General features: G+C 40.9%; 2 pseudogenes; both read left to right on the top strand.

Annotated features, from left to right (window-relative positions):
* Nucleotides 1–4,691: 4,691 nt before the first annotated feature.
* LOC101564932 lies at nucleotides 4,692–5,641 on the top strand (annotated as a pseudogene).
* A 4,382-nt stretch (nucleotides 5,642–10,023) lies between these two features.
* LOC101564551 overlaps nucleotides 10,024–16,351 on the top strand; it is an 11,319-nt pseudogene continuing 4,991 nt past the window's right edge.

Genomic DNA, 16,351 nt, shown 5'->3' with positions numbered 1-16,351 from the left:
TTATAGGAATGAACTACCACCCACAGCTGTGAACTATATTCATAATTGTCCATTGGATATTATTACTTGTTTTATGCATGGTTTGTTGTTTTCATGGCTGTGTCTTCTCCATACTTATTACTATATATCTGTCCAAGATGTAAGTGCCAGATGTCTGTACATGCATTTTGATAGAACCTACGGAGAGTTCTCTGACAGCCCATCAACAGCAATGACACTTTGAGCTTGAAGAAAACAGAGCAGTTATTGCCCAATTCCTTCATGGCAGTTCTGGTTATTTCTTCATGGAGGGAATGTTACAGGGATCTGAGTTAGAAACATCTAGACAGTCCGACAGGCTAGGCCCTCAAAGGAGCCAGTATAGAACAAAAGATACTTGCAACCATGGGACAGAACCATGTACCTCCACTGTGGCCAGATCTCAAGATAAACGACAGAACAAATACACATACAAACCTCAGTAAGGATAAACATTAGGGATTGATATTCCTAAGAGATAGGAGTCAACTGGAAAGACAGGAAGTGCCTCTAAAACAGCCCCCTACCGGAAATGCCCTTCTTCTGCATTCATGTCCACATTCTATGTGACTGACGAACCCGTTTGATCCAGATTTCATCAATTTTATCTGAGCAATTATACTTGGAAATTTTATTGGTTCACCATATTTTTGTCCCATATCACAGCCCATCTTTTGAGTTCCCATTTTTCACTTTAGACCAGTCTCACTTCATACTTTTGCTGTATAAAAATCCATTCAAAGGACTGGTTCTTTCACAGCCCACTCAGGTCTCATTCCATCCCTCTGTGAGAACCTTTCATTCCTCCAATAAATATATTCTGCTCTTGAAAGAGAAAATTAAGAGCAAAAAAATAGCAGGGTGCTGTGAAACATCTGACCAGAGGATAGGTGCTCGTTCAACTGTAGATTGCAAGGATAGCACAGAGCAGTACAAGATTGCTGAACAGGAAGAGGACACTGGAATAAGGACCTGAGGTTTTTATCAGAGTATATTTGAAATGCAGGAGATGCCTTCGTGCATTGCTTAGGGCTGCCTTGCTCTAATGTTTTCAGTTGCAGGTTGAGTAAGGACTGTGATTGTAATACTACTTCTAATATGATTGCAATATTATTTTTAGATACCTCTGTATCATATAGTTATTTATTCAAATATTATGGCTTTAAGCACACTTTCAATATTTGATTTTCATGTGGAATTGAGTGCAATAGGGATTGTATATATGTAATTGATATATGAATGTAGATCTGAATAGATGAAGACATGTTCATTTTTTACAAACCTGCCACTGGAGACTATGGTTATGGATGTGTGTCTATGAAGCTGATCATGGCTGGATTGTGATGGGTTTACTAATTGTGAACTTGTGACAGCCATTTTAAAGAATCAGCATAGATCTATGTATAAAAGGCACACCTGAGGATTGTTGTCAACAGCATATAAGGAAAACAGGAAGGAAAGATTGGTAGTGGTTGATTCTCCTAGAGATGCTTGTCACGCTGAATTTCTTAATGGAAATTTAGTGATTCTCTTTTTCAGAAAAAAATTGGGTCTTGTTGTCACTGAGAATGGCCGTGGTTCTTCTTGGGGAGCACTAGCCTTTACCTTCAGCATCAGCCTTTACCTTCCTGGCTTCAGTGCAGATCCCTCAGCCTGGTAGCACAGATGCTTCATCCGCCTGGCACAGGCTTTCTAGTATTCACCACTGAACTTTGTTTTCCATGGAAGATCCTTTATAAACACTGGCCTGAGATATTGTCTTGGGCTACAGGCCTCTGCCTGGATTACTGGAAGGTATTTACCAGGGATCCAGGCCCTCACCTGGATGCTTTTAACTTCTAGTGCACAGGCAGATCTTCCATAGATTCTGCACTTCACATTTTTGTGAATATGATAAAGTAATCCTATAAAATGTGTGCTCTGTAGGAAATTGATGTTTATTCCTGTGCAAACCCTGGCTGGAGCATTGACCATGGTCAGCCTCATCACCATCATCACCACACACCTACACACTGCTTGCTTATAAAAGTCTGCATTTTACCATAATAAGTGATTTTAATCACCCATACACGTGTCATCTGATGTTTACTTTTCACCTCCTCCAAAACTTGCAATTCTGGATTCATTTGTTAATGTCATTAGTTGCATTCCTTCTACCAAAACAATGAAGAAAATTTTTTAAAAACATATCCTGGAGTGTTGTAGGTCTATTGGACTCTCTGTGGTGCTTGGATAAACATACACAAAACCAGTAGGTAGCACATCACGTGGCAAAACTTCCATTGTGCCACATTTGCACAAATGCACAGAACTTGCCATTCATCATGCCCGTGTGTTAGCACATAGTTTGCTTTCTGCGTCTCTCAGGGAGGGTGCTGAAATTCATAGTCAATGATTCTAATGGTAAGAGAAGTATTGATATTAGAAAATGAAGGAAAGACCCGTGGAATCCCGAGTTTTCCTCCAAAAGTGTTTTTTTTTGTTGTTGTTGTTGTTTTTTTTGTTTGTTTGTTTTGTTTTTCTTTAATTGTAGGGAACAGTCTACAGGATGCTCAAGTTCTCACTACTAGATCAGACTCACAGTCATCCACCTGTTTACAGCCTCCCAAAAGCTGGGATTACAGGTGCACCCTACCACGCCCAATCTCAATTGCCATCTCATCGCATCCCAGGGGTGGGCTCATCTGGACAGCCCTGGGGATCAATCTCCCATGCCCCTGCACCTGATTGCAGGTGCTTTAATCTGCTGAGCTGGTTGGCTGGCCCATCCACAAGTTTTAAAAAAAACAGAATTATATTTTAATAGTTGGACATAATAATTGAGTGCAATATTCTGCCTATTCCTATTTCTCCTTGTGTTGTTTAAAGTTTGAATCTATTCAAATGAAGTTAAAACACTATTCTAAAAATGATAAATCAAAACTAAAATTTCTCTGCAATCAAAAGTACCTTCATTTTCTATTTATTGTATGAATAAATAATTTTTGGATTCTTAAATTTTCGTGGAGAAAACATATGATACTTAAATAACAGATTGGTCAACATTTAAGAAATTTATTGACAAAAGCCAAAACTGGGACTATTTCTATGAATGCTAAGGTCATTAATTTTAAATTTTACCTCAATAAACCTCTTCCTTACTAAATTATATCAATTTTTTTTCTATATGGCACCAGATTTGCCTGCATGATATCAGAAACTATGCTGTAAAAGCATGCCTTTCACAGGTAAAAAACAAGCAGAGAGAATCACTTAACTCCTTCAAAAGAGGTCAGTCTGAGTACACATTTGACCACAGCTTTCCTTCTGCTCTTCAGCTCACAAAGGGTTTAGTTTGTCACTTACAAAGAGGACAATGGGTACCGCCATTAAGCTGCCTAATTGTGACACTGCTTGGAGAAATACTGATTCTCCCCAATGCTGAAGACTTGAGGTAAACTGGAAAAAGATAGCTCTGAAAAATGTAATAACCTTTAAAACAATTATTATGCAATGAAACCGAGATACCTGCAGGGCACGGTGGCACATGCCTGTACTACCAGCACTCTGGAAGTTGAAGTAGAAGTATTGTTGTGAGTAAGAGACCAGCTAGGTCTACAAAGTGATTTCAAGGCTACTCTGAACAACAGAGTGAGATCTTGACTCAGAAAGTCAACAAACAAACAACAAAAATGATTGACATACCTCACTATGGTTTTCAAAAACAGGAAGAGCTAATAGGTCACATGCTACTAATACCACATTCATTAGCGCCAGTATGGCTAATGAATGGCTAATGACTCCATGGCTTCTAGAAGTCAGATACACTGAGTTTATGTAGCCTAAATTCAAAGAAGGAATTCCAAGGAACAGCAGAGGTTAGGAGTAGGAGAGTTCTATTAAGCAATAGTTCCTGAGAGATACGAGGGATCCTGAAGTTGGGCTGCCTGTCCAGAGAAAGAAATACAGCGAAGTCATGCAGAGGGTGGAGCATAGGTCACACTACAGCCAATCAGTAGGATTACAAGTACTGCTTTTTAGCTAACATACATGTAATAGGGAAGGAGGTCACGTAGCAAGGCTCCATGGGAAGAACAAAGCATTTTGTGTGAGGGATAGGTCCTGCTCCCAGAACTGGGTTCCCAATGCCTATTTGGACTCCTGGGACCAGGTAGTACTAATTACAGTATAATCTCAAGTTACTGTTTATCCTGAAGGTTTGTGAGCAGGCCTGGCCCTGACTTCTTTGTCTTGATAGTTGGCCTTCTTTAGACGCACCTCCAGCCACAGCTCTGAGGTCCTTATTTTTGTACTGATTTCTTTGTGAGACCAGTCGATCTCTGACTGTGTACTAATTTCTATGTAGTTTAGCTTCCTATAATGAAACAAAACAAAACAAAAAAGTTTTGCCTTAGAAATGTAAAAGGTTGTTTTTTCTTTCTGATTCTTATTTCAAATGATCTCTATTAATTGACCTATAAGATATATTCTCTGGCCTCCCTCCTGCTTCCCCTGTTCAGGGTGGAGCTGCAGATGCACTTGGTTCTGACAGGGCCTGGTATTCCATGGGGGCTGTGGGTGCAGTGAGAGCCAACAGCCCTTCCCAAGGTGCTGGGGTGACACTGGTGGTGATGGCAGAAGCAAGGACAGCGCTGGTGTCCAGGTGGTGGCAGAGGTGGTCAGGTTGAGGTAGCAGGCGAGCCGCCATGGGCCTGGCCTGGCTTCAGGAGAATGTATTCAGCAGGCAGTCAAATATCTGATCCTACATGAGCCCAAATAAATGCTCCAGAGTGCATTCTCTCCTTCAGGCAGAGAACTCAGTTGCACATCATGAAGTCAAACTCCAGGGGACACCATTAGCTGGGATCTACAGGAAATGAGCAGAGAAAATAAATGTTGGGAACACGATATAAGCACTGTGAAGTCCGAGGAATAGAAACTCAAAGACGCCAGGAAAGTTGCCCTGGCCCCTTTTCCAAACCAAAAATCTGAGGCAGCAGAACCTCCAAAACCTCCGGCCTCGTCTTGTAATTCTACCAATGCACCCATCACCAAGCAAGCCCTGAAAAAGCCTCTCAAGGGCAAACAGGTGCCTCGGAAAAGAGCTCAAGGAAAAACACAACAGAATCTCAAACTCAAGGGCTTCTACCCTGTTGAGGCAGTTCCAGGAAGAGCAAAGCCGAGTTGCAGTTGGAATAAAGGAAACAAATCGATGAGGTGATGGACAGCAGGAAGAAGGAAGGCATGAAGATCGACCTCATTGATTTCTAAGACAGGGGTGGGATCACCACCAAGCAGTTCTCCCAGGGTGACTTCGTGGTAGAGTACCATGGGGACCTCATCGAGATCACTGATGCCAAGAAGCAAGAGGCTCTGTATGCACGAGACCCCTCCACGGGCTGCTACATGTACTACTTTCAGTATCTCAGCAAAACCTGCTGCGTGGAGGCCACAAGGGAGACGAATCACCCGGGTGGCTGATCAACCACAGCAAGTGAGGGAACTGCCAGACCAAGCTGCAGGACACTGAGGTGGGCCATACCTCATCCTCATCTCCTCCTGTGACATTTCAGCCTGAGAAGAGCTGCGCTATGGCTACAGGGACCAAAGTAAGGCATCCACGGAGGCCTACCAGTGGCTGTAGCACTGATTGCTTGCCTACCTGCACGCGCTGTTCAAGAGCAAAGTGCCCTCAAAGGGAAATGGGATGTTTCGTTTTTCTTTTTACACACTTAATCTAGCAGATTACTTCAGATTTTTTTTTAAAGCATATCAAGATGCGTTTTCACTGTAGTATTTAAATATCTGTTACAGGTTTCCAAGGTGGACTTTAACAGATGGCCTTATATTACCAAAACTTTTATATCCGATTGATTTTGTACCTTTAGTGCATAGAAGTCCAACGCTGGTGCTTGCGTTCATGTACTCAAAGACTCAACACAGGTTTTATAGGAAAGAGTCAAATATGAACTAGGAAGCCAAGCGAGAGCCTCCTGCCTCGGTCTCAGAGCCAGGACCAGCCCCACCCCATGCCCAAGGATAGGTGAGGCCAGGGGACCACGCTGACCTCCCCGCAGCCTGCTGGGGATGTATCCAAGCTCTTGTTTTCACGTCCGATAGGCGCACAGTGAAGCGGATGAATCTTTTTTTAAAAGAAAGGTCCGCAGTAAGCTCGGCTTCCCCTCTGCGTTCTCGAAAGCTTCCTGGGCCCAGGCACACGGGCCAGGCATGAACTCTCTCTTCCACAGATTGTTGCTTTTTGGAGTTCCCCAGGGCACTGGGGGGACTCATGCTAGAGGCCAGCAGGGCTGTTCGAATCTGGGTGCATTCTTTATAGAAATGTGAACACTGAATTTATTTTAAAAATAATAATAATAAAAAGAAAAAAAATTAAAAAGAAAAAAAAAAGCCCACAGACAACTTAGTTGCTGGGTTGGTGGTGCATGCCTGTAATCCCAGCACTTGGGAGACTGAGGCAGGAGGATTGCCATGAGTTCCAGGCCAGCATGGGCTACACAGTGAGTTAAAGGTCAGCCTGAACTACATAGTAAAACCCTCTTTCAAAAAAAAAAAAAAAAAAAAAAAAAAAAAGGAAAACAACTTACATGTATGTAAGTGAAGTGGCTGCATTTTTTGTTTTGTGTTGGATTTTTGGGATTTTGTTTTTGTAGGAGAGATTTGAAATGGTTTTCTACTGCAATAACAAATAGTATTGTAGTGGGATCAGAAATGACTTCCCGTGCCCACCTGGCCATACTGCCAGGATGAAAGGTCCAGACCTGTGGTCAAGGCCTTGTGTTTGTGAGACCGCCTGGTGTGCTTGCGCTGAGGACATAGTCGCTAAGGTGGGACTCCAGGACCCATGGCCTGGCCATGCAGGCAGCAGGAATGAAGCACAGTGCCCACAGTGGCGAAGACAGGTGGCTGCCTCTCTCCTGGGGGATCCAAATTTTACTCCCCACCACCTCGGCCCCCTGGTGACCTGGTGCTACCTAAGTCTTCCCAAACCCAGCCAGGTCAGTGAGGATGATCCACAAGAGGTCACCACCTAAGAGATGATGTCTTCGTTGTACTCGTTTGTGGTATCACTTTGTATTTAAGCAGTCAAACAAAAAAAGAAAATAAACTTGAAAATTATTCCTCATCATAAAAAAGAAATATTCTCTGGCTGAGTAGATCAACATTCTAAGCACCTGCCTGGCAAGCACAAGGATCCAAGTTAGATCCCTGGTACCGGATGCAGTAGCAGTGTTGGCCCCAGAACTCCAGCCACATTGTCTTTACCCTGAAACCAGACATGGTGTTACAGGCATGTAATGCCAGTGCTGGGGAAGCTGAGACAGGAGAATCACTACTGTGCTGAGATGCATGATGAGAGCCTGTAGCATTAAAACAAAAAACAATGTTCTGACTTGTCTAGTCATAGACACAATCCTATAACCTATAGAAGACTCAGGGGCTGGCAAGATAGCTCAGTGGTCTAAAGCTCCTGCTTAGGCAAGCATGCAGGGACCTCAGTTCAATCCCCAGCACCACATGCCATGCCAGCCCCGCCCCTCCAGGGTGGGCTGATCTGACCATAAAAAAGAAAAAAATAAATAAAGGAAACATTTAAAAATAAATAAATAAATCCATTTAAAAATTTTAAAAAAAGAATACAAACCTATAGAAGACTCATTGTAATTCAGCTTGGTCAAACATGTGAGAGTGCATTCTAGTGGAACAAAATTCTTTTATATGTATGTGATGTCCCTTGTCTGTTTAATGTCTGTTCATTATGGATTAATGTGCAAGTACCTGCTCAATTGAAGAACAAACCATTTTTAGTGTACGCATTTATTATAACTTTAAAGTCAATTTTTAATTCTTTTACAGACATTTATGAAATATACAACTGTATCAATTTTCAGCATAGCCAAAGTTATTTAGCAGTTGTGTATTAGTAGTCTTCTCAGTGGTACAAATTAATGACTTAAAGTTTGGTAGCATAAAGGTTATACATGACTCAGGCGCTCAAGGGGTTTCTATGTGTCATACTGACATATATGTTCTATTTAAGATTCTATGTCCATAAGTAGACATACACGATGTTGTCCAAATACATTTTCTCACAGGGTTAACCATAAGCTAACAAGAGAAAAATACAGATGTCTTTCAGTTGGTAACATCTTTTTGTCCATCTCCTACCTAATTTAGGCAATGTGAACAGGTTGGATCTATAAATGCAATGTCTATTGTTGTCTATCTACAATAATTTAAGAATTCTTCCTTGATCAAAAATAATATGTACACCTAAGGAAGTGGATATACTTGGAGACCCTACTCTTAAGCAAAATAAACCAAAAAATATATAATTAAATACAACATTGGGGGCGGGCAAAATAAGTCAGCTGTCTAAAGCACCTGCTTAGGCAAGTTTAGGCAAGCTTAGATGAGCACAAGGGACCACGGTTCAATACCCGGCACCACATGCAGCACCTGCCCCAACCCCAAGGTAGGCTGAGATGACCCCCAAAAAATGAGAAAAAAAAACCCCACAACATTGTTGCTCCAATGTGAGACATAAAAAAGTAAATAAGAAGTTCAGTGTGTAAATGATATTGTGAAAGAAGAAGAAAATGTGTGAAATATGCATGGCAACAGAAAAAAATGAAGAAGTAGACAAAATAGAAAAAACATAAAAGAAAGGAAAACATGAAAAGAAAGCTTTTATGAATGAGTAGAAGAATGGGGGTAAAGAGAACATAGAGGACTGGAGAGAAAAGAAAGGAGGTATATCACGTACAAGTCTATCTTCTCTATGATTAATATGGACATTATGTGTAGTGGTTGATACGTTGTGTGAACTTGGCTTGATTTACTTGGCTGTCCCATAACTTGGGACTTAGGGACCCCATTCCCCCCCCCCGCATTCTGAGTAAAGGGTCTGCCTTAGTTCATGAAAGAGCTGGCCCTACGGAGGGAATGGCCCACTCCAGAGTGACTTAGCACAAAAGGTTACATAAAGGGTTGAGGAAGGATTCCATGTTCCACTTCCTCAGAGGGACTTCAGTCTTCAAAGTCAGCTTGGACATCCTCACCTGGATTGCACAGTGGACCCTTCAGTCTTCAGCTTGGATCCTTCAGTTTTCTATCCCAGACTTATCAGCCTACCATCCCTTCCACTGCAGACCCATTGGCTGACTGATACACCGTAGCATCGAACACTGCAGTGAGCTCTAGACTTTGAAACTAAATCCTTCAATCACTGGTGCACAGTTGCCCTTTGAACGCTTCCTTATCTAACTGTGCAGCTGAAGTAATAAGCCAATTATGTAATTTTTATACATTTGTACATCTTGTGTTATATTTATTCCTTGTGTTATATCTGTTCCTCTAGTAAAGTCCTGACTGATACACGATGTATATCTGAAACGTACTAATAAAATTTTATTGAACATTTTTGAAACAGAAAATGTGTATGGTGTACAGTGTATAAATGTCATGACTAGATTCTCATGTCATCTATAGTAATTGGTAAAATATAGTTAATTTGATTATAATTACAGGGTTAAACATTCCACGACTAAAGCAAGAAGTTTTCCTTAACTTATGCAATTGGTCTTTGTTATGTCTACAAAGCAAGATTTCAAAATAAAGGCTCTCAGAAAATACCTACCATAGCTAAAGTATTTCTTGGCAATAAAGGCAATCCAGCAGCATCAGAATTCCTGAGTACATACTATGCTGCACAGCTACAGGGATCAACTAAGCATGCTTCCCCCAAAAGCAAAGCACACTCACAAAGAAATAGAAAACCATACCTCAGGATCAGTGGAACACATTAGAAGCTACAGACACACCTACAAACACACTAAGTCACCTTATGCTTAATAAAAGGGACAAACTTTGGCACTGGAAGAGAGACATTTTAATAATTAGTGTTGGAAAAACTGGCCATATACAGGCAAAAAGCTAAAACTAGACCCATGTCTATCATCATGCAGTAAATGAAAATCAAAGTGGATCAATGATCTAAATATTAAAATGAAAACACTGATTGTCCAAGAAGAGGAATTAGGTCAAAATCTTGAAGACATAGGTATAGATAGAGACTTCATGAATAAACCCCAAACTGCATGGAAATACTTCAAAAAACCAACGACTGGCATCTCTTTTCATTCAAAAGCTTTGGCACCCAAAGGAAACCACCAACAGAGTAAAAATATAGAGCATATTGTGGGAATAGAAATGTAGTCTGCAGTGCCTCAGTCAAAGGAATTCTACCTAGATCATACAAAGAATTGGGAATTTTTTCAAAAAAGGATACAACAAATTCAAAGACCCAATCCAAACACAGATGTGAGATGAATGCACACTTCTAAGATGAAGAAATACAGACAGCAAATAAATAGATGAAAAATGTTTACCATCATTGATCATTTGACACATGGGAATTAAAACAACACTGAGATTCCATCTCAATCCAGAAAGAATTGCTGTCATCAAGAAATCAACCAAAAACAAATGCTGGAGGGGCTATGGAGATAAGAATCCCTCCTCCACTATAGGAAGGAGTGTAGCTTGTTGCAACCACTGTGGAAATCAGGCTGGAGGTTCTTCAGAAAGTTGTACTTGAGGACCCTTTGACTCAACCACTGTCCTTTGGGCATTTTTCCAGAAGAAATAAAGACATAATACCATTGAGGTATATGTGCACCCATGTTTAAAGCAGCATGATTTGAAATAGCTACACCTTGGAAACAACCCAAATATTCATCAACTGAGGAATGGATAAAAATGTTTGTAGCATTTTTATACAATGGAGCACTCAGGTGCATTTGTAGCATTTTTATACAATGGAGTACTCAGGTATACAAAAGCATAAAATATAGACATTTATATTATAGGCATACAGATGCAACATGAAAATGTACTTATAATACCGGTTACCCTGCGCCAGCAGGACTTGCCAGTCCAAGCCCAGATGCAGAGTGGGTGAGACCCTCTTCCACTCCCTTGGGAGCCCCCCAACACTCTGCAGCACCCACCCACACTGCCCGTCCAGTAAGAATTTCTACCACCTTCTGGGGATTCCCCAGATCCAGTCCTAGGCCAGGGTCCAGTGACTGTGTGGGAGAGTTTCCAGCTACCCTCTGCCAGCGGAACCTGGCAGTCCAAGCCCAGGCGCTGCATGGGTGAAAACCTCTTCCACCCCCTTGGAAACCCTCCCCAACACTCTGCTGCACCATGGCCCCACCCCGCCCACACAGTGAGAATTTCTGCTGCTTTTTGGGGACCCCTAGATCCAGTCCTAGCCTCGGCCACAGTGAGTGTATGGGAGAGCTTCCTCTCCACACTACTCCACCTTGTCCTCTCCAGACTCAGCTCAGGCCTGGCATACAGGCCTGGGGTGAAACCCTGCAGCTGCAATCCCTACAGAGAGAGTAGGGGACAAAACTACCGACCGAGTCCAGGAGCAGAACATCTTGTCAGAGGGGCACAATAGATTCACTCCCAAGCGCAGCAGCAGGAAGGAGTTGAGCACAAAAGCCAGATCCAAGCCAGGCACATGGATAAATGCAAACTTTGTAGATCTGCACCTCAATTTCAGTAGATGCTAAGGTTATAACTGCACCAAAACTGTAAAACAAAGGTCACAAAACAGTGCTACACAAAATGACAACAAGAAGGAGCAAAATGCAATCTCAGACCCCAAGCCCATCCATATCAAGTGCAGAGGACATTAACACAGAACAAATTGGGAATCACACAGCTGAAATCAATGAAGCAACAGCTTCTGAAATAAAGAGACAACTGCAGAAAGGTAAGGAGGAAATAGAATGGAAATGAAAAACGGAATCCCTGAATTAATAGCATCTGCAGTAAACAATCAAATGCAGAAACATATGGATGAAACCCAATGCCCACAAGAACAAGTGCAGAGGACACTAGTTCAGCTCAAATGTATGAATTAAGTGTTGATAGTAAATAAGCAAGAGCAGAAAGTTATAGAGGAACTCAGAGTGGAATTCTTTTCTGAAATAAAAAAAAAGAATTCTCTAAACTCATAGCATCTGAAATAAAGAATCAACTACACAAACATAGGGAGGAAACCCAATCTAAAAAAAATACTGCAGTAAAATAATAAATAACTGTTCTCAAAAAGACATTGATTAAAAAATAGAGATTAGAAAAATGACGGATTCCTTGAATGAGCAATACAGCAAAGAAATAGACCGCATGAAGCAGAGTCAAAGAGATATAGAGGAAATGAAAACCTCAATCACAAGCTTGCAAAAATTTTAAGTGAAAGTGAAGACAAAGTTTCAGATCTTGAAGTTGCTGGTGCAGCTAGTGAAAAAGTAAGAAAAGATCTTTAAAAAAAAAAAACTAGGATGCAGGAAAAAATAATTCATCACCGGCAAGACGATGCAAAGAAGAACAATGTGAGACTAATAGGTATCAATGAGAAAGAAGGAGTCAATCCAAATGACAATAAAATATATGAGCAGACGTAATCGCAGAAAACTTCCCAAATATGAGGAAACAATCTGACATTCAGGTAACCGAAGCATGCAGAATGCCAAGTAACCTCAACCCTATTAAAAACACACTGAGACATATAATAGTCAAGATCCCAGAAATTCAGCTGAAGAATAATATACTGAAAGCACCTAGAGAAAACAAGCAGATCACATTCAAAGGAAACCCATCAGAATTACAGCCAACTTCTCTTCACAAACCATGAAGGCAAGAAGAGCATGGAGCAGAGAACATCAAGTCCTCTATGAAAACAAATTCCAGCCCAGACTACTGTACCCTGCAAAACTCTCAAGTTTGATGGAGAAGTGAAATACTTCCATGACAAAGAACAACTAAAGAATTTCATGATGACAAAGCCAACCCTACACAGCCTACTGAAAGTTGTTCTAGAGAGGGACCAAAATGATCAGAACTCCAATAAAGAGTTCGGAAGCAACAAACTAAATAGGGCAAGCAATTGAACACAGGAGAAAAAGGAGTAAACCACAACAGATAAATAACCTGTCAATCTTAACTCAATACATCTCAATTATAACTATCAATGTAAATGGACTCAATTCACCAATTAAGAGAAATGGACTAGCACAGAGCATTAGGAAACAAAATCCAACAATATGCTGTATACAAGAAACACATTTAACAGATAAAGACATTCATAGCCTGAAAGCCAAAGATGGAACACAATACTACATGCCCCAACACCTCAGAAAACAGCAGGGATGGCACTCCTATTCTCAGACAGTCTCAACTGCAAACCAAGAATGATCAAGTGAAACAAAGAGGGACACTATATACTGGTTAGGGGAAAAATTCAAGAAGAAGAGGTAACACTCATAAATACATATGCACCAAATATGGGAGCATCCAACTATATAAAGCAAATCTTAATGAACATGAAAAATCTAATATCCAATACCACAATCTTAACAGGAAACCTTAACATGCCCTTATGCCAAAAAAGATAAGTTAACCAGACAAAAAATTAGCAAACAACAGAACTTAACCAGAGATTGAAACAAATGGACTTGGTGGACATATACAGAGTGTTCCACCCAAACAAAACTGAATAAACATATTTCTCAACTGCACATGGCTCATTTTCTAAAATTGACCACATAATGGTCCATAGGTCATGCTTAAGTATGTGGAAGAAAACAGGAATTAAGCCATGCACATTATCTGACCACAGTGCAATGAAACTGGAAACAAATGACAAAAGAAAACAGAAAAAAACCTAAATACATGGAAATTAAATGACACCCTACTCAGAAACCAATGGGTCACAGATGAAATTAAACAAGAAATTCAACAATATCTACAATTCAATGAAAATTCAAGCACAACTTATCAGAATTTATGGGATATGATGAAAGCAGTTCTCAGAGGGAAAATCATAGCTGTGAGCTAACACATTAGGAAAACAGAACGGGAAAAAATAAATACCCTAATGCTACACCTTCAACAACTAAAAAAGGAAGAGCTAACCAAACCCAGAGCCAAAAGACGGGAAGAGATCATAAAGATTAGAGCAGAAATTAATTCAATTGAGAGGAAGAAAACAATTCAAAGAATTAAAAAACCAAAAAGCTGTTTCTTTGAAAGATTAAATAAAATTGATACACCCCTAGCTAACCTCATCAAAAAGAGGAAAGAAAAAATTCAAATACAAGCAATAAGGAATGAAAAGGGTGTAATTACCACAGACCCCATGGAAATTCAGAAGATTATCAATAGCTACTTTGAGAATCTTTACTCTCACAGAATAGAAGGCACAGGCGAAATGGACGGATTTCTAGAAAGGTACAAATTACCAAAACTGACTCGACAAGATATAACCACTCTCAATAGCCCAATAACAGCCAATGAAATACAAGATGTAACAAAAAAACCTACTGACAAAGAAATGTCCAGGTCCGGATGGATTCACCGCTGAATTCTACAAGAAATTTACAGAAGATGTAGTCCCTATAGTCCTCAAACTCTTCAATGAAATTGAAAAGGAATCAATCCTCCCAAAATCATTCCTGGAGGCAAGTATTATACTGATAGTGAAACGAAGACAAGACACACCTAAGAGAGAGAAGTACAGGCCAAACTCCCTCATGAACATAGAGGCAAAAATCCTCAGTAAAATCCTAGCAAAAAGAATACAACATGACCAGGTAGGATTCATCCCAGGGATGCAAGGGTGGTTCAATATTCGAAAATCTATACATGTAATACAGTATATCAATAGAGTGAAAACTAAAAACCACATGATCATCTCCATTGATGTAGAAAAGGCTTTTGACAAAGCCCAACACTCATTCATGTTCAGTCTTACAGAAAATTGGAATAGATCAGCTCTACTTCAATCTCGTAAAAGCCATTTATGAAGATCCTATGGCTAACTTAATTCTAAATGGGAAAAACTGTAGTCTTTTACTCTTAGATCTGGTACAAGGCAAGGATATCCTCTAATACCACTCCTATTTAATATATTTCTGGACTCATTAGATAGAGCCATTAGACAAGAGAAAGAAATAAGAGGAATAAGAATCGGTAAGGAAAAAGTTAAATTATCATTATTTACAGATGACATGATACTTTACTTGGAATCCCCAAAAAACTCCACCAAGAAGCTACTAGAATTAATACAGAAATTCAGTCGCATTGCAGGATACAAAGCCAATACCCAAAAGTCAATAGCATTCCCTACACAGATAACAAACACACTGAAAGGGAAATTATAGAAACAATACCTTCTATAATAGCCCTGAGGAAAATGAAATACCTTTGAATTAATCTAACTAAAGAAGTCACAGATCTTTTCAAGGAAAATTATAGTACTCTTAATGAAGAGATTGTAGAGGACTTCAGAGAATGGAAGGATATTCCATGCCCCTGGATAGGAAGAACCAACATGGTGAAGATGGCCATACTCCCTAAATTGTTGTACTGATTTAAAGCAATTCCTATCAAACTACCTGATGGTAGTAACGCAGAGCTAGAGAAATAATTCCTAAAATTTATTTGGAACCAGAAGAGACCTAGAATAGCAAAGGCAATCCTGGGCAATAAAGACAAGGCAGGAGGCATTACAATTCCTGACATGAAATTATACTACAAGGCTACTGTGATAAAATCAGCATGGTACTGGCAATGAAATAGACCTGAGGATCAATGGAATAGACTAGAAGATGCTGAAGTCCCTATGAACACACTCAGCCACCTTATCTTGGACGAAGGGGTGAAACATACTCAATGGAAGAAAGATAGCCTCTTTAACAAATGCTGCTGGAGGTCTGTCACTTCCTGATTCCCGCTTCCTGCTTCCCAGAGATCGGGATTCCAAGCTGCCGGAGGCCGCCGCCGCAGCCCCTGGCACCCCCGACATGTCCTTCCGAAAAGTAGTGCGGCAGAGCAAATTCCGTCGTGTGTTTGGGCAGCCAGTCAAGAATGACCAGTGCTACGAGGACATTCGAGTGTCCCGTGTTACCTGGGACAGCACCTTCTGCGCAGTGAACCCCAGATTCCTGGCTGTGATTGTAGAGGCCAGCGGTGGGGGTGCCTTCCTGGTGCTCCCTCTAAACAAGACAGGCCGCATTGACAAGGCCTATCCGACAGTGTGTGGGCACACAGGACCTGTCCTAGACATCGACTGGTGTCCCCACAATGATGAAGTCATTGCCAGCGGCTCAGAAGACTGCACAGTCATGGTGTGGCAGATCCCAGAGAATGGTCTGGTTTCCCCACTGACAGAGCCAGTGGTGGTGCTGGAGGGGCACACCAAGCGCGTGGGTATCATCACCTGGCACCCCACCGCCCGAAACGTGCTGCTCAGTGCAGG

This window comes from Octodon degus, unplaced genomic scaffold, assembly GCF_000260255.1.
Source record: "Octodon degus isolate 3935 unplaced genomic scaffold, OctDeg1.0 scaffold00186, whole genome shotgun sequence".
NCBI lineage: Eukaryota > Metazoa > Chordata > Mammalia > Rodentia > Octodontidae > Octodon > Octodon degus.
Note: the sequence above shows the minus strand (reverse complement) of the source record. Positions and strands in the feature narration are given on the sequence as shown.